At 41.3% G+C, this 25484-nt stretch overlaps 1 protein-coding gene across 11 annotated transcripts in view; it reads left to right on the plus strand.

Annotated features, from left to right (window-relative positions):
* Window positions 1-25484, plus strand: part of rasal2 (RAS protein activator like 2) — a 348750-nt gene that overhangs the window by 204517 nt on the left and 118749 nt on the right. The window contains exon 1 of one of the 11 annotated variants that reach the window (XM_059647751.1): window positions 21549-21614. The exons of the other annotated variants lie outside the window; for them this stretch is intronic. The gene's annotated coding sequence lies outside the window, so the exon portion shown is untranslated. Of the gene's footprint in view, window positions 1-21548; window positions 21615-25484 lie in introns of those variants that run through there. 11 annotated transcript variants of the gene reach the window in all.

Below are 25484 nucleotides of genomic sequence, written 5' to 3' on the forward strand. Positions count from 1 at the left end.
CTCATATTTTGCTTGGAAACCCTGCAGCCTAAGGGTATCAATGTGGACTTCACAAGCTTCAAAATCTCCCCTCCCCCGACCACATCCCAAAACCAGCCCAGCTAGTCCCTGCCTCCCTAACCATTCCTCCCACCTCAAGTCCCATCCCAATCTCATACCCACTAACCTCATCCTGCCTCCTTGACCTGTCTGTCCTCCCTGGACCGACCTATCCCTCCCTAACTCCCCACCTGCATTCACCTTCACTGGCTCTAACCCTGCCTCTTTAACCTGTCTGTCTCCTCTCACCCTATCTTCTCCTTTATCCATCTTCAATCTGCCTCCCCCTCTCTCCCCATTTATTTCAGAATCCCCTTCCCCTCCCCCATTTCTGAAGAAGGGTCTCGACCCAACACGTCAACTTTCCTGCTCTTCTGATCTTGCTTGGCCTGCTGTGTTCATCCAGCTTCACACCGTGTTATCACAATATCATTGCTGTTGTGTTTATGTTAAGGAGACTTTTTAGGTGTGGTATTGATACTAATAAACTCGTTTTGCCTGTATCACGTAGTTTTGAAAATATTTGTTTATGTCGCTTTATTTCTTTCCATAGGTGGAAATGTACAAGGACTCAATATTTTAACTGTAATTTGAAGACTTTACACATTTATAACAAACCCCTCCTTACCATAATTATAAATGTTACATCAGTAGCTAGCAGATCACCTTGAGCATTTTCTTTTTAAGTGGACCAAACATTGGTACTTTGATTCCAGGCCAGTTATGGAATTTGAGGGAAATAACACTGCAGATGCTGGAATTCAAGGTAGACAAACAGAAAACTAGAAGGTCACAGCAGACCAGGCAGCATCTGGAGGAAAGAAGCAGCCAATGTTTCAGGTATTACCCTTCTTCAGGACTGGATATGAGAGTAGGGAGAGCTGCAGATGGGGTGGGGAGGTGAAGAGTTGGAGGTGGAATGGTGGTGATAGGTGGACACTGGTGGTAGGTACGATCCGGTTGGCTGATGGGAGGGATGAATCTGGTTGGTGGCTAGAAGGGAAGTCTGAAGGTGGAATGGAATGGAGGAGGTGAGATTGGAAGGAGAGACAGGGGATGGGTGGGAAGGTTATTTGAAATTGGAGAACTCAGTGTTGAGTCCTCCAGGCTGTAGGGTGCCCAGGTGGAAGATAAAATGCTGTTCTTCAAATTTGCGTATCAAGTTGCTGCAACAGTGTAGGAGCCTGAGGGCGAACATTTCAGAGGGGGAGTGGGATGGGGAATTGAAATGGCCAGTGACCGGGAGGCTAGGTTGGCTGTTACGGGCCAGAGAGAAGCTCGGTGATACAATCATCTAGTTTACATTCGGGATCACATTGGGAGATCAATGCAATAGTCTAGGTTGGAGGAGATGCAGGTGAAGCTCTAACTCACTCAGAAGAGCTGTTTAGGACCTTGAATGGAGGTGAGGGAGGTGGCGCGTGGACAGGTGTTGCATCTTTTATGGGTATGGGGAAGGTACTGGGTGGGTTGAACTGGTTGGTGGGGAGTGTGGCATGAACTAAGGAGAGGTGAAGGGAATGGGTCTTGCAGAGGGCAAAGAGAATTAGGGAGTGAAAGATGTTCTGGGTGGTAGGGTCAAATTGGAATTGGCATAAGTGTTTGAGGATGATACGTTGGATGAGGAGGCTGGTGGGGTGGAAAGTGAGGACAAGGGGGACCCAATCTTTCTTATGTTTGGAGAGGTGTTGATATTTAAGAGCTGTGGAGCAGGGAATGGAGGAGGCTCGGTGGAGGCTGTCTGGATGACAGAGTGGGGTGAAGAGCGTTGTTTGAAAAAGATGGACATTCAGGATGCTTGGGAGTGGAACGACTACTTGTCAGAGATGGAGATGAAAGAATTCGGAAAACGGGATGGAGATTTTGCAAGATACAGGATGGGAGGAGGTGTAGTCTAGGTAGCTATGGGAGTCTGTGGGTTTGTAGTAAATGCTGGTACGTAAACTGTTGCCAGAAATGGAAACGCAGAGGTCAAGAAGGGAAGGGAGGTGTCTGAGATGCACCAAATGAATTTGAGCATGGGGTGGAAGTTGTTAGCAGAGTCAATGAACTGCTCCAGTTCAGCCTGGGTGCAGGATGCAGCACTGATGCTGTCATCGATGTAATGGTGGAAGGGTTGGAGAACAGTACTGGTGAGCATACTGAAAGAGAACTGTTTGACACAACTGACAAATAGGCAGGCATAGCTGGGGCCCATGTGGGTGCCCATGGCAACCCACTGGATTTGGAGAAAGTAGGAAGAATTGAAGGAAAAGTTGTTGAGAGTGAGGGCTAGTTTCGCGAGGCGGAGGAAGGTATTGGTGCAGGGGGCCGAGATGGGTTTGTTGGAAAGGAAAAAACCAAGGGCCTTTAGGCCATCCTTGTGGAGTGTGGACATGTATAAGGATTGAACTTCACTAACAACTTCCACATGTGCGCACGCTCGCACTCGCACCCTTTCTCTCTCTCTCTCTCTCTCTCTCTCTCTCTCTCTCTCTCTCTCTCACACACACAAACACACACACACACACACACACACACACACACACACACACACGAATCTATGGGTTGAATTTATATTTGCAAATGTATTTTATTTTGTTCAAAAAGCACACAATTTATAGACCGTCAGTCAATATGGCATCTTATAAATTCCTACCTCAGAAATAAAACCAGTCTGACTCCAAACCAAAACACAGACAGATTCTAAGCAAGCTCTCACGCCTAACATGCATTGTCTGACCTAAACTGTCACCTCTTCTTTGCACTGATAAAACCTTTGGCTCTCTCAGGGCGGTGACTTGAAACAAATTTGGGGACGTTTCGGGCCTAGACCCTTCTTCAGAGCTCTCTGATGAAGGGTCTAGGCCCAAAACGTCAGCTTTTGTGCTCCCGAGATGCTGCTGGGCCTGCTGTGTTCATCCAGCCTCACATTTTATTGTCTTGGATTCTCCAGCATCTGCAGTTCCCATTATCACTGGGGATTTATATATACATATTTATGAATTAAAACCTTCCAACTGATTAAAGATTTAACACCATCTTAAATTTGTTTACTATATCCTCATCAACGGTGTGAACCTTTGATCTTTCATTTATAAATTCTGTGTCTGATACTACCTCTCTCACTATCACCTGAACAGGGACTGAGGCTCTGAAAGCTTGTGTTTTCAAATAAACCTGTTGGATTATAACCCAGTGTTGTGCGCTTTCTGACTTTGTCCACCCTCATCCAACACTGGCACCTCCACATCTTGACCTGAGAAGAATGCAAAAAAAGTCAGGTGATTGAAGTTCCGGTTACCCCCCGACAGTCCAGAGTTGTGCAGGCTAAGTGAACTGGCTATACTAAATTGCCTGTAGTGTTCAGCGGTGTGTAGATTCGGTGGGTTTATAGGGGAATGGGTCTGGGTGGGATGTTCTGTGGGTTGCTGTGGACTTGTTGAGCCGAAGGGCCTGTTTCCAAACTATAGGGGTTCTGTGATTCTATGAAGATTTTGACAAAGCTAAATTTCCCTACTCCAAAAGATAATTGAATAACTCAGCCATGTCTCTGATTTCTTATTTCATCTTCATGACCTTTCTTATGAGCTGGTACAACAGTGCAGATAAGATTGCAATGAATACAAAAACAAAAATGAAAACATTCCCAGTGTAGCCAGTGTGAAGCCACTTATTTCCTTTCAGCCTATGTTCACTGTGGCACAATGTTGAAGAAGAGCAGACATGTGATTCCGAGTGGACTGGCTAATATTATCCCAATCACTGTCTGCTCAATGTTACATGGCTGCTTAGGGAAGTTTGCTTAGCATAAATTAGGCCGACATTTTCTCTGTGACCCAGTACTTTGAGATATTTGGTGATTGTGAAAAGTGCAGCATAAATGTAAGTCTTTCTTCTTTCCTTTCTATGTTGACAAATTGCCAAGCGCACAAACTCATGCTATTTTGTTACAAGTTGAATACCCTGAGTAAACATTTGAAACCTTAATTTGTCTGTGGCAGTGTCTCTGGTTCATGGCTACTGACTTTGTTTTAATTTGTTGAACTCTTTTTTTTAAAGCTGCCACAATGTTGTAATGTTTTTGGCGCAAAACCGAATAAAGCAAGCAATTCTCAATCCAAGTGACATTGCAGCATATTCAGTTAAATGGAAGATAAACACAAATTGCTTTGTTTTGCTTGGCCAGGGATTCAGCAGTTTAAAGTTTAAGGATTTGATTGTAATTAAGAGAACAACTTCAGCATAACTGAAAAATCAGCATAGTACCAGTGAAAACATTAACAGTTAGTTGGCACTATCTTACACTTGAACAGCCAGTTATCTAGAATTATTTATCTCAAAGTCTTTCAGTCTGGAGTAGCAGGTGTTTGAATAAATGTTATCTGGAAAAGTTCATGCCATGCTGTTTGGTGTCCTGGTGATTTGAAGCCCTCCCCTGTGTGATGTGACTAATCTTTAAGACATGCAGAAAGGATGTAGCCAGGCTGACTGACCTCAGATACCACAGAACGCAGAGGAATACAATGGACTGACTGTCCTCTGCCAGGGAGTTGCAGTACCCTGAAGCTACCCTAAGTCCTTATGCAACTGACCTGCCTTTCCTCAAAAGGTTCAGCACATGCTTTAAAAGAGGCAGAGACAGCCATGACATCCAAGTAGTTAAAGTAAAACTGAAATTTCATCTGCTTCACATTCTGAAATATTATTTCAGTCAATTATTCTATTTTCTGCAGCCGGTGGGGATCAGAACCCTCGTATTGTTTACAAGGAGAATGGATTTTTGTTGGTTGGCGTGAGAGTTGACAATGGTCGGCCACTACTTCTGATGAGAACTGGCCACATCCGCTGCACAAATTACCCCAACTGTGAAGGTCATTCATTGTCAAGTCTGCAACACGGAAAGGGCGCCTCTTATAATCTGACATCCTCATTAAGTTAAATTCTAAGAAATTCACCTTTAACTTCCTTCCTGCTTTGAGGCAGGAAATGGACAGAAGCCATACTTGAAATTGGTTAAATATTTTGGATCAAATTTAAATTTCTCCTTCACATGCATTGGATCTGACCTTTGCTGGTTAGCATGATTTTTTTCAGTATTCTTTGAAATTTCATTTCTTGTCAGGGAGTCAGTACTGTATTTAATATCCACTTATAAGAAAAGAAGACTAATAGACTTGCTTTAATATTGTGCCTTTCATGACCATAGGATGTCCCAAAGTGTGTTACAGCCAATCAAGTACTTTTGAAATGTCATTACAGTTGCATTGTCAGAAATACAATAGCCATTTGTCACCAGGCAAGTTCCACAAATAACAATTTGGTAATGACCAGATAATCTATTTCTGTGGTTAAATGAGGGATAAATACTGGCAAGAGCATCAGTAATAACTCAGTTGTTTTACTTCAAATTTGTAATATGTCCACCTGAGAGATTTAGACAGAACCATGGTTTAACATCTCGTTCAACTCCAATCGTAATAGCACTCCCTCAGTAGAAGTGTTGGTCTTAATTTTTCTGCGCATGTTCTAATGTGAGACTTGAGCCTACAATCTTCACAGATGAGAAGCGGCAGCTGGTTGGATGCAGTAGCCTAAACAAGGCATTTTGCAACGCGTGCTGTCAGTTGTTACCTGAATAGGCCGACAGCTGAATTTCATGCAGAGAGTTCCATAGTTCGGTAAATTTTTATGCTTCCTGTTCTGGCACTGGCGTAGTCTTTTTTCTTTAAATCTTTCCTTATGTCATAGATCTTCCTGCAGGCAACCCAATTCCTAAGCCTGTCTGCATTCATGCACTGTAGTGTGTTTAAAAACAACCTGTTCTTCATTGTTTGCTCTCAAGTTCAGGGCAAAATAAGCAATGTTTGGGTAAATCTTCAGATTGTCTGATGGCTGCCTGGATCAGTTTGTCAGCTCGCATAATTGAGAATTATTGAATCGTACAGTGCAGAGGAGGCCCTTCAGCCTATCGAGTCTGCATTGACACGTGAGAAACACATGAACATCAACCTGTAATCCCATTTACCAGCATTTTGCCTATTGCCTTGCATGTTATGACATGTCACATACTCATCCAGGTACTTTTTCAAAGGATTAGTGAGGCCACTTTTAGAAGACTGCGTTCAGTTCTGTTCTCCCTGCTATAGAAAAGATGTTGTTAAACTTTTAAGAGTTCAGAAAAGATTTACAAAGAAATTGCCAGAATTGGAGGTTTGATCCTTTAGGAGAGGCTGAATAGGCTGAGGGCTTCCTTACCTGCAGAGTTGGATGCTCAGGGGTGACCTTACTGAGGTTTATAAAATCATGAGGGACATGGATAGGGTGATAGGCAAAGTCTTGTTCCTAGAGTAAGGGAGTCCAAAACTCGAGGGCATAGGTGTAAGGTGAGAGGGAAAAGATTTAAAAGGGACCTGAGAGACAATATTTCACACAGAAGGTGGAATGAGCTGCCCGGGGAGATACTGGAGATAGGCGCAATTACAACATTTAAAGGGCATCTGGATGGGTTTATGAATAGGAAGGTTTTGGAGGGATATTGTCCAAGTACTGGCAAATGGAACTAGATTAGGATATCTGTTTGGCGCAGGTGAGTTAAACCCGAGGATCTGTTTCTACGCTGTAACTATGACTATGTGAGGCAATTTGCCTCTACCACCCTCTGAGGCAGGACATTCCAGACCATCATTATTCTCTGGGTAAACAAGATTTTTCTCACATTCCTCTCAACATCCTAGCCGTTACTTTGAACCTGTGTGCCTTCACGACTGACCCTTCAACTAAGGGGAACAGCTGCTCCTTATCCGCTTTGTCCATGCCACTCATAATCTTGTATTCCTCCATCAGGTCATCCCTCAGTCTTCTCCAAAGAAAAAAGTCCAAGCTTATCCAAGATTTTCTCACAACTTAAATTTTCCATCCCTGGCAGCATCTTGGTGAACATCCTCTGCACTCTGTCCAGAGGAATCAAATCCTTCCTGTAATGTGGCGAACAGAACTTCACACAACGCTCTAACTGTGGTCTCAGCAAAGCTCTGTACACCTCCAAAGTGACTTCCCTTTTTTTTTGCCATCTCTCCAGGATTGCTAAAGGCAAGTGGTCTTTATGCCTTTTTCACCATCCTATTAAAATACCCCTCCGCTTTCAGAGATCTATGGACGAACATTCCAAGGTCCCTTCATTTCACAGAACTTTCAGTGACATGCCATTCGTTGAATACTTGCTTCTCAGATTACTCCTTCCGAAGTGTATCGCCCCAAACCTTTCAGAGTTAAATTCTATTTGTCATTTATCTGCGCATTTGACTGTCTCACTTATGTCTTCTTGTGGCCCAAGACACACAACCTCGTGGTTTACCTCCCTGTTAACCTCCCTCACTCACTCAATGTCATTTATGTACATAATGAATAATAGGGAAACCTAGCACAGATTCCTGTGGTATGCAACTGGACACAAGCTTCCAGTCACTAAAGCAACCTACTGTCATCACTCTCCATCTCCTACAACAAAGCCAACTTTGAATCCACTTTATCAAATGATCTGTATCACATGTGCATTTTCCTTCTTGACAAGTCTCCTTTGTGGGAACTTGTCAAAGACTTGGCTAAAAACCATGTAAACTACATCAAGTGCACCACCCTCATCTACAAACCTGGTCACCTCCTCAAAAAGTTCAATCAAATTTATTAGGCATGACCTCCCTCTGACAAAGCCATGCTGACTATCCCTGATCAAGTCTTGCCTCTTCAAGTGTTTCCCTACCACTGAAATGAGACTGTATCTGGTGTATCTCTGCAACCCTTCTTAAATATCAGAACCACATTAGCTGCTCTCCAGTCCCCTACCATCACCCCTATGGCCAGAGAGGAATTAAAAATTATGGGTCCGTGCCCCTGCAAATCCTCCCTTGCCTCCCACAGCAGCCTGGGCACAATCCATTCTGACCTGATTCTTTGCCAACTTTTAAGCCTGCCAAAACCTCCACTCCCTCTGCTTCATATATAAATTTTTTCAAGCACTTTGCAGTCTCTCTGCCTGGGTTCCGTACCTTCATCCTCAATCTCTTGGATGAAGACTTTTGTGAAGTGTTGGTTCACCACTCTACCAATGTCCTTTGGCTGTACTCACAGGTTGCCCCCTTGACCCCTAATGGACCTCACTCTTTCCCTGGTTTTTGTCTTCCTGCTGATATACTTACAGAATATCTTGGGATTTTCCCTATTTTTACCACCCAGAACTTTCTCATGTCCCCTTTTTGCTTTCCTAATTAAACTCCACCTTGCACCTTCTGTGCTCTACTAATGCCTCCACTGATTTATTCCCCTGTATCTACTAAAAGCCTGTCTTTTCCTTCTCATCAGATACTGAACATCTCTGGTCATCCATGGTTCTCTGGGCTTGTTACTCCCTTCCTATCATTCTAGAAGGAACATATTAGGCTTGTACCCTCTCCATTTCCTTTTTAAGCACCCATCCCTCCTTCACCTTCTTTGGCAACTTTTCCGTTGATTTGTCCATAATAAGCTTAAATTGTACCATGTTGTGATTGCTGCCACTAAAGTGCACTGCCACCATCATCAAACACTTGTCCTGCTTCATTCCCCAGAATTAGGCCCCTTATTCGACCCTCTATACATGGCCTAAAGAGTTCTCCTGTACATACTTCAAGAAATCCACTCCATCCAACCTTTTACACTATGTCAATCCCAGTTAATGTTGGGAAAGTTGAAATCACCGACTATAATTACCCTTTTGTTTCTTTTTTCTGCACACCCCCATGAATTGTGTACAAATTTGCTTCTCAATTTCCCATTGCCTGTCTGGGGGTCTATAATAACATCTAGCTATGTGAAATGAACACATGAATTATTTGACTGATGATCCTTTATTCACTTTAGTTGCTGAATTATTTTAAGTTGATATGGTGGATTCTTTTAATGGTCTCTGCCATCATTCCTACTTCAACTTTGTTCTGGCTGTGTCATAAACACACATGTACTTTATCACAGATATTTCACATTGCTTCTGTCTGAATTTGCATGAAATATGAAGGCCTCCTGTATTGCGGAAATCTCTCCTTTTTCTATTCCAATCCATTTCTTTCTGCCTGTCAGAATTTGTGTTGTTATCCCTATGGGCATTGGAAATCAGGAGCTCTTTTCCAAAAGGCTGTGGGTGCAGGGTCATTTTTCAGATAAATACAGTGTTGGTTGAAACCATTTATGGATATGGAACAAAAGGTAAATAGAATTTAGGTGCAATTCAAACATAATTTAATTAAATGGTGGAATTGGCTCAAGGAACCAAATGACATTTTGCTGTCCCTGTTTTGCCCTTACCAAAAATTGGATTTGGATTTATTTATAACCTATTATGTCTATGTATTCCTCTTGGGATTAATTCCTTCTTTCAGCTTGGATGTTGATTTTATTCATTAGCTGAGTGCCAACAGAAGCAGTTAATGGAACTTAATTGTTTCAGACAGCAGGAGGATAACTGGCAAATTTCAGAGGTCTTCACCTACCATGCTGGATTGTTTCTTTTACTGAGCACCAGAAAGCACTGCCAAATTGAGTTAAATATGTATAATGGCACTTTAAGTGAATGAATGGTATAGATTCATTTTGGAGGTACTCTGATGGATAACACGGAGCCACAAGGGCAGGGGCAGACTTCACTCATGTAACTATCATTCACTGTCTCGTACTCCCCTCTCTTGTTGTTCCTTTTTTGCGCTTCTTTTCTCTTGCTGATGCCTCTCCCTATTGTCCCAGGCTTACTCTGCATTTGCACCAACTTTGCTTGCATCCCTCTTCTGATCACCCCTCCATTACTGTACCCCTGCCCAACTCCAACAATCTGCTTGCAACCCCTTCTTTGATAACCATCCTCATTCTGATACTTGTATGTTGACCCATACTTTGCTTGACACCCCTTTCCTGATCAACTGACCCAGGATCATGCCCCCATTGATCATTCCGCCCTTGTTCAAGCTCTTTCCCAGTTTATCCCATCTTCCCACAGCTTTTCTCTGCCCCATGTTCTTATCCTCATCACGTGTGATCTTCATGCCCACATCTCTGATAGCCCCAACTTCTTGCACCTCCATCAGTGCCCCCCTCTCTTAACCCCTATTTTCTTTCTCCCTCTGCTTATGCCACGTCTAATATGGCAGGTGACCTACAACAACAGTTTTTTGTTTGTCAGGAAATGTTGAACTGCTCTTTTACACGTGCTAATGTGTTCTGGTGTCTCTCTGGTTTCCAACTTCTTTGCTCAGACCATTGAGTGTAGGAGCCAGGACATCATTTTGCGGCATTGATGAGGCCATTTTTAGATACTGCATGCAGTTTTGGTTGCCCCACTGTAGGGAGGATGTTATTAAACTGGAAAGGGTGCAGAAAAGATTTACAAGTAAGCTGTTGAGCCTGGAGGAGCAGATAAGTGAGATTAGTCTGATTTCGGAACTTGTTTGACATGGATGAGTTGGACCGAAGGATCTGTTTCCGTGCTTTATGACTTTACAAATGCTTAATACAACTTGCAACAAGAATTAATGAATGCTATCCTCATGAAACTCAAATATTTATTGTTGTTTCAGACTGGCAGCTTGCGATATGCGTGATATACTGATAATTATCTACTTTTAAACTGCGCAGGGTGTGTTACATTTGCGTCTTATAAATGCAGATGCTGTTGCCCTTATTCATGGTTTACCAGTATGCAATCAGCCAGATGAAAGGGAAAAGTGTTTGTTCAGTGATGCATAACATGACTTTCTTTGCAAAAGTGCATAGTCACCCAGGAAATGGCAATGCCGTAGATCTTATGGGTTTTTCCGTGTTGGATGAAATGAAGCTGCTGTCAGATTGACTACTTGGAAATTCAAAGAGAGTAGGAATCTAGAATCATCATTCTTTGTGGCTGCTTTAAATGGCTTTTGTTTAATCATATCCATTTAGTTATTTGTAAGAATTGCTTTTTGGATTGGTTTTTCATTCTGCCTTGTGTGGTAAAATGTTTATAAATATGAAGCTTGTAAATTTTTTTAAGGGTAGCAAACTAGTTCAGTTGTAACTCTGCAACATCACTTTCCATTGCTAATAACTGATCAAACATTTCTCCAACCTTTTAATTGACACTCATATGGCTCCTACTTGATGCGCATCTCTTTGCATATGTTTCGTATTTCTGCATTAATATGTACTTCTACAGAGCATATTGTCCGTGTTTGCTTTCCTGTTTTTGTACAAGATTGCAGTTAAGTCTGTTGATTTATAATATTTTATTCTTCGAAGAACCAGTGCAGACTTAACAGGCTGAGTGGCCTACACTGTAGGGATTCGGTTTATGACCTTTCCGGTCATGTGTAACTCAACAAGTAGTCTCACAGCAGTTTCCAGCTGTGCAGTCAGTACAGAAGCCATTTATCTGACTGCATGACGCATTTGCATGGGGGTCTTTGAATTTATGCATAAAGGCTTGCTTTCATGATATCTCTGTAATATATTGCATCAATTAATAATTGGTTTTTGCAAGCTACACTAATATGTATCATTATGGCTAATGACACGATCAGAATTTATTCATCATTGCAGGCAGAAGACTTGGAGTTCATTTTACTTGTAATCTGTTGAGAAATAGTGAACTTATACCAAAGAGAGTCTTGAAGGAATTGCTGAGGCTTGAGCCCTCCCCTGGTCTGTGTGATATAATGCATGTGAAGTACTACATTTTTGAACTTGGATACCTCCAGCTTTAACGCATAATTTCAGCACTTGATATGGCCATGCTCCATAGAAACTATAAAAGAATCATGTTGCAGCAGTGCTCTGTGCTGATAGCGCCTGAATTAGAAGGGTTACTGTTAGTCCTTGTGCTCCCGTGGTAGATTTGCCTTGATTCAACTGATTATCTACCCCATGCTTGAGTGCCCTAAGCAGGTGGCAAAGCTGACATATTTGTACAGTCTCTTAGGCAGGCAACGCCTTGGAAAACCTATCACCATCTGAATCACTGCATCAGAAGACAAGAATAAAATTGGGGACAGACAGTTATATAAAATGCAACATGAAACAACACATCATTTTCTTTCATTACAGTTGCAAAAAGAAACTGGTTTGTGTGACTTTTATCTAATTGCAGTAAACTGACGCCAGATCACTCATCTGTTCAAGAATGATTGTTCATTTTCATACTACATAATGTGACTGTCTAGCATTGTACATTTCTACCTTTTTTGCATCAGGCGATCAGAGTGGACTGACATTTCTTCAGTTGTGACCTGACACTGAATTGTTAGAGTGGAAGGACTGATCTGGTTTGTCATTAGGATGATTTCAATGTATCAATGACATATTTATTCTGCCTGCCTCCAAACATGAGGACTTAAAAAAAACTGAAATTTAACATTATTTTGTACATGTAGCCAGCTATTTAGAATGAATGTTCTTATTAGTAGATGACAACAATAATAATGTTAGTAAGTAAAATTCTGTTGCGGCCAACTGAACCTTAAGGTCTTGTCAGTGATGTTGGTTTAGGTTAGCTCTCCTTCCTATCATTTATATTTAAGTGGATGATCATGCAGTTGTAGTGTTACTTCTTGATAATCAAGTTCTTTTCTCCCTCCCAATACTTCTGAGTTAATTTTGCACATTTGTTTTCAATTAAAATTTATTTTAGCCAATTTATCCCATAAGTAAAAGTGGTTTTATTTCAAGATGGCATTTGAATCTCAATTTTCAGGTTGGCCAAAGATGCAGATTGGATTCTCCAGTAAGGCAAAGTGTACATTTGCTTTGGTCTCCTTAAAATTCCCAAATTGTTGTGTGTTGCCATTGGAACTGGATTGGCCCTCCAAAGACTCTATTAAATTATGTCAATTTCTTTGAACAATGAAAATCTGCTGTTTTTAACTCTACTGGATGAGGTAATAGCTTATCCAAATAATTGCATGTCAGGTTTGTAATCTATTTGGCAAACAGCCCTTATTTGTCATGTGGTGTGTATTACTAAATTAAAACTGCTATACATTATGTGGGCAAAGTTTTTTCTGTGATTTCTGCATAAGATTAGAGTTGTGTATAGCAAACTGCACATTTAACTTGTTTTGAAAGTGCACGAAGATTTTGTTGTCTGCATCCCTGTTCAAATCTGAACTTTCATGCAGTACTTATAATTGTCTGGTTTACATTACATGAGCTCAGTCTGAGATAACTTCGCAGAGACTGGTGTCTCATCATTAAGTCCCCCTTTGTTTACATATGGAGTGTCCTTGACACTGATCCAGCTTTCTCAGAGTGAATAGAACCTTTGACACTCATGCTTGTATCTGTCAGCTAGGACTCCCTGATTGGAGCTGTCAACCTGGTCCAATCAGGGAACTTATATTCTACGAGGTCCAGCTGGCTGGCCTTGTTACAATCACCACACTATCCGTGACAATTAACATGACTACAGGCAGAGGTTGGACGAGAGTGCCGCCTCCTTTTAAAATCATGTATTTACAGTTGCACTATAACATCTGTGCTACAGTTCTTATAGGAATGAATCATTGTTCCTTCATCTGCCAAGAACAGTAAAACAGACCACTCAAACTAATTAATTTGGCTGCAATGTACTTTTTTTCCTCATTCCACAATCTAAATATCAGTTGTAAATTATTAAACATAAAGGGTGAAATCTTCTAGGGGTCTGAGCGCTATGATGTGATTAGTGGCAGAGTTAGATGAGAAGCCTGGTGAGGCTTACCTTGAGGGTGGGTGCATCCCGCCACATCTTTTATGTGTTTGACAAGAAGTGTGGGAAGTTTTATGCTAAGCATCAACAAGTTGTCAGTTAAGGGGAATTACAGTTTGTTACGCACTTCATTAATGACCCAACTTGCCTCATTAATATTCCGTTTCCATCTTACAAATATGTCAAAGTAATTGTTAAGAAGTATCAAAATGCATATCAGAGCGGATACATGGTTGCTTCAACCACTTGCTCCAAAGAACCTCCGTGTTTGACATTAGGCTGTCTCAAGGCATGCTCATGAGACACTGGCCACACACACCCCACAGATTTTGGCATCCGACAGGTACAATCCTGTAAGAATCTTTACAGTACATGTCCAGTCCACTTAAATTACATTGTTGAACTTCAGTGCTGAACTGGCAACTATAATTGTAACATTGCAGCAAAGACACTTTATGCTCAGAGATGTGGACTCAGCCCATGAACTGGACCAGATTGCAATTTCAGTCTGTTTGCGTGCTCTCATTGTGTTCACTGGTTTAAGCCTTGATGCTGAAAACATCCTTGCCTAACCTTTGTGTGCTTTTCCCCCTCAGCCAGAACTACCACTCTCAAATTACTTTTGTCTCATCTTACCTTTTAGCATAAAGCCAGGAAGCTTTTCATGGTAGTCTGCAGGCCTCAGTCAAGTCAAGGGGCATATCCTTTCCTCAGGGGGTCTTGGCACAGTAAGTCAAGTGCAGCCTGCCATACCAGTCCAGTAACTGCACATGATCAGTCAGTTGCTTTGGACAGAGTCAGGATCCTCTATACATAAGGAGTGAGGAGCTGAATGTTGGACAGCCCACCACCTGTCTTGACAATTCTGACCTATTGTGGATTGTTTTCCAGCTAAAATGAGGGAGAGCAACTAAAATGGAAGGTAAATGTGGATAGCACAGCTGTTAAATTTTGGTGTTGGTAGGGAGCTGAGAGTGAATGAGCAGGTGGCACAGAGGGTGTGCAGGGTTAACGTTGTCTGGGATCTTGTTGGGGTATAATAGATTGAGTGGGGAAGACATTGCAGTCCCTAGTAAGAGTGCTAGAGTATGAGTCTTGGTGGGTGGTGGGTACCATAGCAGTGGGAGGTTTTGGAGAGAGGATGGTGGCATATATGCAGCTAGAATAGAGAAGGGCATAGCCATCCTACAGCGCTGGGCACTTCTCTGGATGGCTGAGACTGCATTAATTCAGGTGGCAGTATCGAGTTTTGTCGCCTCCATTGCTGGCGCTGGGAGAACAGGATGTTTTGGATTCAGCCAAGGCCTTGAAGTCCCTGCCTGGTGGGGTGCCAATTACCTGCCACCTGAGATAATGCAGTCTCAGCCACCTGGACAAGTGCCTGGCACTTCAGGATGTTCTCAGGGTCGGTATGGACTCATTGGGCCAAAGGGCCTATTTCCACACTGTAGGGATTCTATGATTCTTTCTGATTCAAACAGAAGACAGAATTGCATTATCCTCATGAGGCATGTGCCGCAGCCTAGAAAAGGAAATAAAGAGCAAATGGCTTCCACCTATATGTTCCGTAACCTCTGGGTGGTGTTATTGTAGGTAGCTTTGTTTCAATCTTGAAATTAATCAAATATTTCAGGAAGTTACTTAGGGCAATTTGTTCTGAAGAAGTCTCCTTTCTAAAAAATTCTAGTATTTAACTCTGTGTCAGAGACTGTAAAAAAACTGAGAAGTGGGCTGAGTTTTATTATTTTATTATATTTGTACCCCAGTGTTTTAAATGCATTTTCTTGCTTCACTTTTCTGCAGCCACAAACCTGTGATGAAAGGGACAATCATTGAAAGCTTGATACCTGCCCTTTCAACTGTGATTCTCTGAAGTTGGTTAGAGGAGATCAGGTGATATTTTCAAGAGCAAAATACTACAGATGCTGAAATCCTGAAATAAAAACAGAAAATCGTTACAGTACTGAGTACATCTGCCGGCATCTGTGGAGAAAGAAAGTGTTGCTATTTTCAGTTGTGAACTTTCATCTGAATTCATGACCTGAAATGCTGACACTGTTTCTCTTTCCATAGATGCTGTCAGATCAGGTGATGATTTGTTTCTTTCTACTTCTCCTTTTCCTGTCTGAAAGTGATCAGTGCCCTTGCACCACATACTCCTTTGTACATACTTCATTGGTGACAGCAAGGTGGGAGCTGCACTAGCTGGATCCATGCTGTAAATAGTCTATATCCCATTTTCTTGTAGACCACGCCCTGTGTAAGCAATTATCTGTCTGTGACCCAGCATTGTTTCGTAGCACACCTTTGTACAAATCTAGATCCATATAACATTGTGGGCTTAGTTTATGTGCCGGTATTGATCCTTTGACGCAAGTAATCATTTCAACATTTTCAGTGGTGCCTGCTTTTGTAGCTGGGTAAATACCACTTAGTGAGAATGGTCTTTACCCTGTCTCTAGCTTCCTTGTCATGTCTGTACAGTGATGCAAGTTCAGAATTGAGGTTTTGTTGCCTTTATGGTGCTGTGTTACAGGTAATAGAATCCCTATAGTGTGGAAACAGGCCCTTTGGCACCCAATCCCCTATCACCCATCTAATCTACACATCTCCCCAAACACTGTGGGCATTTTAGGTACTAATATTGTGGTAACTTGAAGATTGGAGGGCAGGGATCAGATTTTCTGCTGGTCAGGTTGTCGTTGTGTGGGTAGAGAATAGAGTTGTGCTTGTGGAATCCCCGTTGCAGCTCTCTCCGAAGGAATTGCTCAGGAAATTGTATTTTCTGCTGGGCAATTCCACTGTACCTGGAACTCTGCATATGTCTCCACAAAAATCAGAAACTTTGGATGATTCCAGTTGAATTAAGTGCAATCGTTATTCATGAAAAGTTAGACTATTAAATAAATGGTCTAAGTCTTGAGTAACTATTCAGCTGACACCAAACGTAACTCATAATCCCCAGACCATTTTACACCTGCTGACCCTGACACAACACCCCTTAGAGATCCGACATGCCCCACTCCTGTCTCCTCCTCAACTCACTAACTCCTTGTTTCCCACAGCTACTGCTCCAACTCTCCAAGACTCCACAGGGTCCAACCCATTCCCCCCATTGGACCTGGCCACTGGTGTTTGACACCAAGCCACCCCCTCCCAGAAACGCCACATCAGGCCACTGCAACCGGACCAGATCCCCTTCTTCCTCTATCTATTCCTCCCAAAGGGCCCAAGATCCTTTCCCCCCACTTGCTGACTGGATTTAACCTGATTCCACCCCCCCCACCACAACTGCCACTTTAACATCCTGTCACGCCACCCCCACCACAGCTGACACCCTGCTGTCTCCTTAACTAGTATCATATCCAGTTGGCACTTTATCTGCTTAGTACCTTATTCATCTGGCACCAATATTTCTAAACAGATGGCACCCAACACTCCCAACATCCCACATCACACTTACTTTATGTCCTTAATCTTTGACAGCGGCTCTCATAGACGCTGCATGGACTTTTAAAATTTCAGGTTATGGCAGCTGATTACTGTGAAAAGGGGTGTGGCTTGCTTTCTGTTGATACTTTGCTCCAAAACGCCTGTCAGAATGTAGCCCTGAGGAGAACTTCCTCTCAGAAATGCAGTGCTGCCTACTTATGTAAAACGAAAAGTGCCCAAGTGGCATTCTGTAAGAGATTGCCATTCACTGGAAAATCTGGACCTGTGATTTGTATTCGCCTTTTTCCCTCCCTGCAAAGGTTATAAAAGAACATAACAGAATTTGTGGGATTAATCATTCATGTTATGTTGGGTAGTTCACTTTTTTTGACTGCATATTGAAAATTTAGATTTGCATGATGTATAAACTCTGCACAGTTACTTTTTCAGTTGAGGCATACAGTTTTCTTAAGACCAAGATTAGGCAACTTTAGAAAATGCCCAGCTTTTCACTGGGCAATGTCCTTGCTATTGGAAGACCCCTGTAAGGAAGACATAACTATCTCAGTTTTAAATGCATTTTTTTATTTGCTTGGGCATAGTTGGACTGTTCTACCTGCCCTTCTGAGAGTAGTAATCATGGAATCCCTTCAGTGTGGAAGCAGGCCATTTGGCCCAAGAAGTCCACACTGATCCTCTGAAAAGCATCCAACCCTCTGAAGAGCATCGATCTAGACCCACCCCCTATCCTATCCATGTAGTCCTGCGTTTCCCATGGCTAATCCACTAGCCTGCAAATCCTTGGTCACTATCGGTAATTCATTGTGGCCAATCCACCTAAACTGCAGATCTTTGGACTGTGCGAGGACCCAGAGGAAACCCACGCAGTTACGGGGAAAACATGCAAAGTCTACACAGCCAGTCGCCAGAGCCCGGAATTGAACCTGGGTCCCTGGTGCTGTGAGGCAACAGTACTCAGCACAGAGCCACCGTGCCGCTATGAAGGGGTCTATTTAAATTGCTCAAGGAGAATAGGTGATTTAGAAAACAAGCCATGAGAGTCTCTTTTGTTTATCCCTGTTAATGCTATGCTAATCCCACGTTAAAAAAAGCTGTTACTGTTGCTGTCTACTATCAGTTATTAATCTGTAATACTGCTGACTGTGGACATACAAGCATAGAAAGTATCTTCTCCAGGAAATAGACTAAAAGCTTTAATGTCTCTCTTGGCAGCCTGTAAATGATCCATTAAAATAAATCAATATGAGTCGTGTGGAGCTCCAATGAGAAAGGCCGGAGATCAATAAAGCACTCTTTGCATATCCGTTTATTGGAGGGCTGTCTCTGTTCTAATTTGTGAGAGAGGATAATAGCACTGTATGGAAGGTGTTGCAATATTCCGTGCACCCTTTGAGGCCTGTGTCCAGATTCTCTGAACGGACAATGAGTTCTTTCCTCCATGGCAGAGCAGAGTGGTCAGACTGCATTGAAGATGAGGAACAGCTTCTTTTGTTGCTCGGTAGAATACAGACTTTACCTGACCCCTAAATCTATAGCGAGGTCGTTCTTTCTTGTGTATTTGATCAAGGTGGCTGTAGACGGCAGGGATGCAGGGCTAATTGGGATAGTGAAGCTTGTTTGGGTGAGACACACTGTATTGGACTGGCATGAGAGAGGGCGCAGGGGCGTGGTACCTGCTATTGTGAACCTCTGGTCGAATGTTTGGCTAATTAGGATACTGAAATAGTGCTTCACGGAGTGCATCTTTGCTGAAAAAGATGTTTTTGATTCATACTTTGAATCAAGGATGGAGGAATTTGTTCAGAAAGTTTTGTGTTTGTTAGCCAGTTCTATAAGCATTTTTTCTAAAGCTTATTTATGAAAGGGATGTACACTTTATCATTGGGCAGGAACCTGAGACAGCAGTAATAGGATTACAGCTTGGCAAACTGCTTCCCTTTGTTTGTGGATGTGCCTGTGATTTTAATTTTTAAAAAGCTCCCTTCTGTGAACTGCAGTGAAGAATTCCTATAACTGTGATGGGAGTCAGAATGACAGTGTAAACCTAGTGACTAAATTCAGTTGTGAAGTGCTGAGTTTTAGAATCTGGATGTTGATGCAAATACAGCAGTGTTCTATCCAGTGTAACTAGACTGGGGATAAAGGCATTTTGAGAATTTTCCATTATTTCCTGAGTAATGAAAAAATTGAAACATATCGAATAATGTACGATATCATGAGGAAACATAATTCCTTTTGACGGTAAAGAAACAGCAAATGTTTCTGCACTAGGGTTTATTTATTCAAAGAAGGACTGTACTGCTGTCCAATTGTAAAACAAAATCACTGTTTAACGAAAGAATATTTTTACATACGCAGAATTTGTACTTGATAACTAGAATATGTACAACAAAGCTGTGTTTGTATCTGTGGAGGAGTTTTGCTCATTTGCTGCAGTACAGTGCGGAATTGCTCATGTTGAAAGGATTTCGGGGGAGGGGAGGAGTTCCTTCATGAGTTAACACTGAGCTACCTCTGCCTTGCTTTTCATAAAATGAAAATTTGCTGCTTTTGCCCTGACAGTCATGATCTTTTTTGTCAACCTTGATTGTGAAGGCAACTGCAGGAGTACATACATAGTCTGTGAGTGATTTTTGAAGCTCAGAACTGCAGTCTCTGCTGATGAAGTTTGAAATTTCTGTTCATCGCTGGAGCAGAGAAGATCCTGAGAGAAGGAAGTGATTTTTTTTGGATTTGAGTTGAAGTTTTTTTGTATAGGAGCACTGTGTAAAGATTGTTTTGGAATTTCTTGGTGTTAATAGGGAGGGTGTTAAGAAAAAATACTTGAGGGAAATTGGAGTAAATACTAAGTACAATCATTAAAAAAAGCTTTGGCATGATGTCAGTGCATTTTATTTCTATTTTACTCAGAGGCTGTTGTCACATGGGCTAAGTGTAAATTTCAAATACTTTGCCAGTTAAAATTGTGATTAATTGCGTGTTCCATCTGATTGTTATTCCCGCTCACTTTTATTCCTTCTCTAGTATTTAGTTTTGGACCGGGAGGCTAATTGTTTTTGTGTACTAATTGGAATTGACAACTGCCAGAATTATAACTTTTTTGTATTAAAACCTTTCTTTCATCTGTGATGGTTTCTCAGCCTTAGGGACCCAAATCCCTTGATCAGCAACCTGAACACTTTGTTTTAATTACAATGCATACACATTAAATACTGGCAACGCTCAGCAGATCGCACAGCATCTGTGGATAGAGGGAGGCGAGGTTAACATTTCAGGTCAGTTACCATTTGTCAGAACCAGTTGTCTTTGATGAAATCTCTGAAATCAAGTAGAGATTCATTTATGATTGGTAGTAGTGATGGCAGGTATCAAATTAGATGTGCTGAAATGACCTTGGTATAAACATTTTAGGCAGTTTTCTCTTGCCTTTTAGTTTTTTTTTGATGTTTGATTGTCACAGTTAAGATCTTCTGACAGTTTGAAAACTAACATTTTCAGGTGTTTTAAAAATTTGGGAAGAGGTTGGGATTGCATTCCATTCTGTTTAAGTAGTGGTGCTTAGTTCGTAGATAGGCTGACACACTGTTGCTGGTCAGTGAGCCAGCATTGGTATTTGATGAGCTCAAAGTGGTTGATTTACACTCCATAGTTGAACAGTCTGTTTCACTTTTTAAACTTGCCGGTGTAAAACAACTGCATCGGATAGCTGATACAGAGCTGCTAGTTTACATGACATTACACTTCCACAAGTGTCAGCATCTTTAGAAGAGGAGCTGGATAAAAAAAAGAAAATGTGGCAAAGTTATAAATGTACTGTTTGTTTAGCATGCTGTGTATTTAGAAATAAAATCAAAACAAGATTTATCTGAGTGAGTTTGTCAATGGAGTTAGGGGTTTTCAAGTTGGTATTTTTCAACACAATGTAACTTCGTGAGCATTACCATTAAGGAAGGGAACATGCAGTTGAATGTTCTCTTGTTTCTGATTAATGCTCTTAAAAATAAACAATTACTGCATGTTTGGTTTCTAAAACCTGAGGTTTGGGCTGGTGGTGTTTTTAGTGGAGAACAGCTTTTTAGTTAGTAAAATTGTGTGTGTTCAAGGAGGTAAACAATGTGATACATCAGTGCAAAGCACAGCATCCTCATGTCACTCACCTAGCACTCTTTTGAAGTGTATATGTTTACATTGCAGTGCTTGTAACATACACTTATTTGCATCACCAGCCACTGGTTTCACCTGTGGGCCAACCTCAACTTGGTGCCAATGCAGTCACGCTCGATAACATCTCCCTTGTCAACGCTGGTGCTTTCATTTTGTCACCAGTGCACAGTGCAGTCCTCCGGCGAGTATGGCTGTCTCGGAGATCAGCCAAGTCCCAGCTCTCCTAGTAGTACTACTGGTAAGTCCGTGGAGTTTCATCAGATTTGTAAAAAGCCTGTGTTTTCAGTATACGTAACTAATTGCTTGACAGAAAGCCATATTGGATGATAACCTCAGCTTGCACTTGAATTACTCACATATTCTTAACATTTTCCTTATTGGAACATGCTGAAGAGCAATGATTTTTCTGCAAGTGATTTGTTTATGTAACAGGGAAAACCTAATCAAGAGTGAGCTATAACTTGGGGTAATATCTACTTTCAGGCCCAAGTCACAACAGAGTGGGATGGCACAGGACAAAAAGTGTGAATAGAATCATGACTTGAGTTTTGAGGTTTGATTTGATTCTTCTGCAGGAAATTTGTTCAAACTTCCATAACATTAATTGTTGACCACAAAATCTTATAAATCATAAACCTGACCTTTTACAATAAATATTTGTGTGTCTTTTATTACTTTCTCAATAGTCCATGCAGAAACTGGGATGTCCCAGCTCAAGACCAAATGGTTACCAACTCTTGATGTTTGCAATGTCTAGCAAAATACGCAGACTTGAGTCAGCAGTGTAATTTGTATGTGCATGCCTTCACTTGAGATGAAATTTAAGATTGCTGATCTGTCTGTCTCATGGTCCTGAGTTCAGTTCCTTTGTTTCAATGCTTCAAATTCAACATTCCCAGACTAGAGTTACCATTTACAGTTGGTTGGACCATTTAACTCCGGATAATTCCTTATGAGATCCAGTGTACATTGTTGAATATATACAATTTAAAAACTATAAAGATGTAAAGTACACAACTATATGCCTTGTGCATAGAATCACTGCAGCAGTTATATCCACCATGGTTTTTGACCATGTACATACCCAGTCAGCACTGGTGAAACAAGTCGTGAAATTCAGGCTGAGCAGGTCAGGCAGCATCTGTAAAGAAAAAGTCAGAGTTAATGTTTTGGGCCTGGTTACCCTTCCTCAGAACAGTTCTGAGGAAGGGTCACCAGACCCAAAATGTTAACTCTGACTTTTTATTTACAGATGCTGCCAGACTTGCTGAGCTCTTCCAGCAACTTCTGTTTTTGTTCCTAATTTACAGTCTCCAAAGTTTTTTGGTTTTTTTTTTGTAAAATCCAGGCAACCTGTTTTTATGTTTAAAGATAACAAGGTGTAGAACTGGATGAACACAGTAGGCCAGACAGCATCAGAGGAGCAGGAGCACTGACGTCTTGGGTCTGGAACCTTCTTCATTTTCTGAAGAAGGGTTCAGACCCAAAACATCAGCTTTCCTGCTCCTCTGATGCTGCCTGGCCTGCTGTGTTCGTCCAGCTGTACACCTTGTTATCTCAGATTCTCCAGCATCAACAGTTCCTACTATCCCTTGCTTTTATGTTGCTTTTTTTAAAATTTGCTGACTTCTTTTGTCTGAATTTCATGAGTTTGTGGATTCAATGCCTCATATCAGCCCAAAGAAAGACGGAAAGGAAGCGCACATTGCTGTGGATCTTGAATCACAAATCAGACAGGTTGCCAGGTTTATTCAGTATCTGCAACTTGAGGTGAATGCAGAATACTGGAATTGCTGATTTCAACTTCACGTATGAAGGTATCAATGTTGGTTTTGCTTGAGAATACGTTGTACGTATTCTTTAATCAACCTCTTCAGAGATGTCATTACACACTTCTGGCACATGTGGGACTTGAACCTAGGCCTCCTGGCTCAAAAATAGAAACAGTATCGCTGCGCCACACGAGACTTTATTGAGAGTATATTACTTACTTGCTGCTTATACACCAGTATAGTACAGTTATATTCTAATTCATCTCATTGAGTGGATTCAATCTACATACTTTGGGTGATCAATTTAATTGCTAGATGTAAATTTGCTGGGATTTTGAAGCTAAAAAATGAGCCAGATTGGTCTTGATTTGGACTTCTTATTGGAGTCCAAATTAGGCAAGAAACTGGAGGCCATGGATCCTATCAATAGGATTCATTTATCATTTTTGCAATTTGTGTAACATTTTTAAAAGTGTGTTGATTGCCTTCTGTTATAACTGTTAGAAGTCTAATTGTTGATGTTACCGACTAAAAATCTCCTGCAAAGGAGTTTTATGTTTCTTTTCTCATCCAGCTTGTAATTTTTTTCTCTCATCTAACTTGTAGCTCTAAATGCATTTTGATAAGTAATAGTTTTCATCATCAGTTGCAATAGTATGTAGAAACCTTGATTTCATTTACCCAGTGCATGGGGTTCTGTGGCCTGCAGCTTCATAAAGCGTCCTTCCATATGTTCGTTGTTGAGTTGTAGAAATTTACAGCACAGAAGAAGGCCTCCAAGAGGCAACATTGTATCTTTCTCTGAGAAGTACAAAACAAATCTTGCTGCCCTTCTCTCTCATTGTGACCATAACAGAGACTGATTGTTTTTGTTTTCTTTCCTTGAATCATAAAATAGCGTAATTTCTTTAATATCCTAATTGAATGTAACCAAAGGAAAGATTTGTTAAAGCACCAATAACTGTCAAATAAATTATTATCCCCTCAGTCTGTCAGAGTCCAGGTGTTGATATATTTAATGTTGGCTAGAAATACTTTTCAGTCAGCACTTGTTCATGAATCATTTGTCTAACCTGTCGACTGTAGCTAGTGAGCAATGAATTGTTTATAATTATCTGTAAATAATAGGGTACTGCAGGGGGAAAAGCCATTGATTGAATAAACTGGAATCATACATCACACTTGTTTCGGGGTGGCAGCACTGGGTCACTGAAGAGAAGAGGCAGTAACATTGAAAGCCAAGGTAATACCGTTCTCATGCTCCAAATTAGAAAAGATTTTTGTGACTCTCCTGTTACTCTTTCCCTGAGTAAAACATAACAAAAAAACGTGCTTACCAATGCTCACTTTGGCTTCTACCAGGCCCATTCAGGTCCAGAACTCATTACAGCCTTGTTACAAAAGAGGTGACATGGGCAAGTGAAAGTAACTGCCCTTGATATCACAGCAGCATTTGACCTAGTGTGGCATCGAGGAGCTTGAGCAAAACTGGAGTCCATTAGAATCAAAGAGAGAACTCTGTGCTGTTTGGAGTCGTACCTAGCACAAAGGAAGATTGTAGTTGTTCGAGGTCCGTAATCTTGGCTGTAGGCCACTGGTGCAGACAGGAAAAAAGTTGAATGTGGCAAATTGTTTGTGGAAGTTTTGCAGCTGTATATCGTTGTAAAGTTTATTTTTTCTGCTTGCATTGCTCATTAATGTCAATTATACAACATATCCCTGAAGTAGCATAACAGTAGCATAACTTCTTCAGCTCCTAGAGCCAGGATAGCAACAATAGATTGTCCCTGGTTAGTGATTCCACTTTGCAGGTTAGAACAGTGTGGTCGATGTTGAGCATTTCAACTGCTTCTGGTTCCACTACTAGCCTGAGACTGCCAACTGTGGACATATTTATTGTGCCAGGTGATTGAATTAACATTGCGGAGATTTAAAAGCATGCTGCTAGTAGTTGTTAGGTACATAAATGCTTTTACAAAGATGGCTTATTTCTTGAGAGTTAATAGCCCATATATCACCAGAAAAATGGGCTGGGCATTAAGCAATCTAATTTCCCCCCTAATTTCTTTTATTTTCACAAGTAATGGATGGTAACATATTGGGAGTAGTTTTTAATTTCAGATCCTGTCACTTCAGCTTTACTAGCAGTGAACATGTGACATTTGATGTGCACAATGGGCTTCCAGCACTCATTGAGCAAACCATGAAAGGTCAATGAGGGGAAAAAAATAAAATGATATGGGAAGAGCCTCATGTGCCACATACCACTTGGATTAATTGATCAGTTGTTTTCACTCTGCCCTTGATATAACTTGATGTAACAGAGGTACAGCTTA

Source organism: Stegostoma tigrinum, chromosome 8 (assembly GCF_030684315.1).
Source record: "Stegostoma tigrinum isolate sSteTig4 chromosome 8, sSteTig4.hap1, whole genome shotgun sequence".
Taxonomy (NCBI): domain Eukaryota; kingdom Metazoa; phylum Chordata; class Chondrichthyes; order Orectolobiformes; family Stegostomatidae; genus Stegostoma; species Stegostoma tigrinum.